Source organism: Solanum pennellii, chromosome 9 (genome assembly GCF_001406875.1).
Source record: "Solanum pennellii chromosome 9, SPENNV200".
Taxonomy (NCBI): Eukaryota; Viridiplantae; Streptophyta; class Magnoliopsida; order Solanales; family Solanaceae; genus Solanum; species Solanum pennellii.
The window spans coordinates 20,220,012-20,224,498 of NC_028645.1; the positions used below are offsets into that span (position 1 = coordinate 20,220,012).

The following is a 4,487-nucleotide window of genomic DNA, read 5'->3' on the forward strand; positions in this document are numbered from 1 at the left end:
TACTTCCACACTTGGCTATCATTACTCATGTTCACGCTCATCTCTTGCACTGTTCAAAAGAACTAATTCATACACTAACCACAATATTTTTTATTCAACTAAAAAAAAAAAAGATCAAAAATTCAACATTAATTAAAGAATTTTAAACAACACCACTCCCCAACAGTGGCACCATTTTGATTTAATGTTTCAAGCATAGCTCATCCTATTATTGGTGTGAACGATCGTTAACTGGTATAAAACCCAACAAATAGTTGGGGTCAAACCCACACGATATGTGTTCAAATTCAGTTATAAAGTACAAACTTGGTCTAATTAATTATAGGAATATAAATTATCGACAAAGACCTATAAACAAGCCTAAGGAGATTATAGAAATGTCATATGGGGGAATTTTGGTTCCAATTGTCAGCTACAACGCAATCATAACAAGAAAAAATAACACGGGATTCTTAGGAAGTGATTGATTATAGGAAAATTTCACTATATGGGCAATTAAAATTACTACTAAATAGCTAAATATCAGTGAGTAGACTGGACTATAAGTAAAATAGTTTCCTTTTGATCAAATATCGCGTTTCAAGTGATTTCTTTCGAACATCAACAAGCTTAGCAACTAAGAACAGCCCACAACCTTAATACTCTCTCAATCTAGATGGGTAGGACCGGGTTTAAGATTCAGTCTTTCGAGCTGAACCCACATCAAACCAATACCCAAAAACCATTGATCAAAAGCTTTGGTTCCAAAACCTCTCTCGCAACCAAGCTTAGAATTTAAAATTAGAACTTCATTTGTAACTAGAATTCATAGATTAAAACGCAACTAATGATTAAATCGACGTCAATGTAGAAATTAAATCAGTAATTAACATCACACATAAGCTAATTCAACCCATAAATACATTATCACACCCCAAGAATTGGGGTTTTAGCTAAACATCATAAAAAGATAAAAACAATTACCAACTCGATTAGCCATCAGTTGGGTAATAGTCTCTAAGCCTTTAAAATGTTTTCCAAAGGTTAAATTCAAAGACCCACTTACAAATCTTCAAATTTCAGCCTCAAAAGGCTTCAAAGACTATAATGGAACTCTAAAACTCAAAGAAAACTCTATTGAATGATTTTTTTATTACATATAATAAATCTACAATTCAAAACTCAACTTATAGTTTCCCAAAATTTTGCCTTAAATCCGTTGGTCGAGATAAGTTGTGCTCGTCGAGTGGTTTGGTGATCTTCCTTTTGCTCTCTTCCTTCGCCAAATTGCATTAGCTCTCAGCATCCAAGTCCTGTAACTTTGGGCGATTCAGTGTGTTATCGATGAACCGATCAGTGATTCATCGACTGCCATTTTATGTCACCGACTTGATTTCTTCCCCCCGCGCTGCTACACTTGAACATTAGTCAAACTGGAGAGCCACTCGGCGGTTCACCAATTGGTGTTGGCAATCACATGGATCGCCTTTTCTCCACATCTTCAGCTCTTTTTTCTCCTTTTTTCCTTGTAGTTTCCTTGCCTTTCCAATTAGCTTATATACCTTAAAATTGATGCTTTAACATTAGTTTATAGTATAAATTAGGCATTTGACGACACTCAAACTGTCAAAACAAAGCCCTAAATGAGTCAAATCTTGGACTCATCATTTACTATAACTATCAATGACATGATGGTTAGCTCTCAAACTTAGCTCACATTTGGGATTATTTGGCTTTTAGGTATTTAAATATATCCCACATCAATAGCAACACGTAAATAGTATTATTTTCATTTATTGGGGATTTTCTCTAAGTCACAACCATCACTAGGAGCCTTGTTATAATATAACCTCTAACCCCCATTGCCAGAGTCATACTATACCTTATTGGAAAATAGAATAACAAAACTGAAGTTATGGATCCATCTAAAAAGCCCAACGAGGTTGGGTGAAGATTTACCCAAACCAATACCATTATCCTATCTATACATCTATACTAGTTGTGTATATTAGGGGGTTCGAGTTATTTTAACAATTACCCAAATAGGTGCACAATATGACTCCCATAATGTGCCCTTATACTCATTGTAATATCAATGTTGAGTTATTGCTCAAAAGTAGTTCTTTAAGGATTATTGGTCCTTACTTTTAATGGACTAAACCTTCTTCCTGAAATTGAATATGATTTCATAAAACAAATCATACTTTTACTTTGAAAACAATCCATATGAAACATGTAGTCTACCCTTAAGACTCTTCTCGACGGTAATTCAAAATACTTGAGCTTACTTTAATTTAGTAGTCAATGCATGAAATTAATTATGTAAAGCTTTCAACAATTCTTAACTAAATGGGGTTAATGTGATAAAATAAGAATGAACAATCATTCAAATTCCAACATACCTGACGAACTATAATCTCAATTATAAGAATTAGAATTCAATGATAATAGATCAAAGCATACTTGGAATTCAAGGAACTTGGGGAAAGTCACAATTGTTTGTAATAGTTATAACCTTGCGAAAAAAGTCACAGCCTTACAATGTGAAAAGGTGTCTTATTTGGAAATCCTTTTTCTTTTTGGTAAGTTTCAAAAACATATTTTGTTCCTTTTTAGGCATTACATGCTCAAGACCACAAAACTGAATGATATTCTAAAACATTTTACATATCTTTAGTCTAAAACTACATGGTTCAAAAGTCTACTTACTTTCTTAAACTTCATGTCAAATAAAGCTAGACGAAAACATGGAAACAAAAGAACTATTTATTTTTACATTTCAATTATGTAAATGAACTATCATGTTTTCCTCTAATTGTACAAGAATGTAAATCAAGAACACTGCAGTTCCATGAGAACACTTTCTCTTAGGATCATGGAGCTCTTAGGGATGAGCCTAGGCATACACTAGAGCCACATTGAAAAATAATCCCAAAACAATGAAACCATTATGAGACTCAACTACTTTCCACCATCCAACAAACAAGATCTCACCTTAGGAACTGGGTCATACTATGATGCAACATCATTTATCGTTCTCCATGAAGGTTGTGTTGGTGAACTTCGTGTTTTTTTAGACAACGAATGGGTACTCCATCAGTCCATATTTCAATGATTTTGTGGTTAACAGGAGACATATTTATGGTAAGGAAATTGCACACCAGAACTATATAATAAGGTAGTGTACTATGTACAAATCATATAAACATAGAAAATTGGACAAACGAAACATGATGTGCAATGATATACATCATCATCATTCTTAGGACGTACAACATGAATATGATGTCCTTCGCGTAATCGACCGACTAAGTTATAACATTTTGGTTTTTCCCTTTTGCAGGCGCTATCGAATGGGAGAGAGAAAAGCTTCATGCACAAAGAAGTCGTAAACAACAAGACTCCTAGAAAATCACATGATTTCATTCTTTATCCAGAAAATAATAAGGTAGTGAGTCCACCAACTAAATTGGTGGATGCCAACAACCCCCAAATATATCTCGAATTCACATGGCCTACCCTCTTTGAGTTTACTCAGATGAATCACAGAGCTGATACATATAGTCTTGAAGATTTTCAAATTGGCGTCAGCATAATACATCACAAGTTGATCTCATATACATATGAGGTTCAAGATTGAAGACCTTGGATTTTTCTTTATATATGTTGTATCTTTTCTTGTAGTTTTACCAAGGTAGACTCTAGGTTTCTCTGACTCTCCAAAATTGTTGCCGCACCTGTGTCAGATTTTCCAAAATACATTACTTTTGGAGTATGTGGCACACACATATCGATATTTTTGAAGAATCCAAGAAACATATGTAGAGTTAGTCATCGTATTTACCAATTGATTTCTATTATTTGTTATGCGGTTGAATAAATAAATAAACTCTATGGCAAATTTAGAAATTTCTCCAAGGGTGTGCAGGTTTCAATATATATGTATGAAAATGATTTTTGTCGATATACATCATACATTTCTATATAAATTGTATAATTTTTTGTGAGTAGTGTCCAACTGGACGCCCTATGGTATATGTGGTTATGCCACTGGTTGATGGAAGTCAAAATATAGTACATACTATCTATTTCTCTGTTAAGTTTTAGTGTTGAATACATATATTTTGTTATACTAGTCGATAATATAATTTTCTTAGTGCAGTAAATTTTATTCTTAAATTTTCTTCCATTGTTATTTTCCTACATTTGTTTTCTTTCAAACACAAACAGTTCATAGTTTTTTTTTGAGAAATTTCCTACATGTGTTCAAGGACTAGTTTGGTTCTTTCACAAGCTTTTTAGCCCTATTCTAAGTCGTTTTAGGTGCTTTAACTGAGTACATCATTAAACTAACTATTTTTCCTCTAAATATAATTAATCCAAATATTCAGGTATCTAGAAATTCTCTCAAAACTCACTTAGGGTTCCTCTTCTTCATCAAAAACCCTAAAAATTTGAAGTAAAAGATTTGAGATACAAAGAGCAGCCTCCAATCCACGACTTTACCT

General features: G+C 33.3%; 1 pseudogene; it reads left to right on the top strand.

Moving 5' to 3' along the window:
- Positions 1-1,894: 1,894 nt before the first annotated feature.
- Positions 1,895-3,606, top strand: LOC107030042 (annotated as a pseudogene).
- The last annotated feature ends 881 nt before the right edge of the window (positions 3,607-4,487 follow it).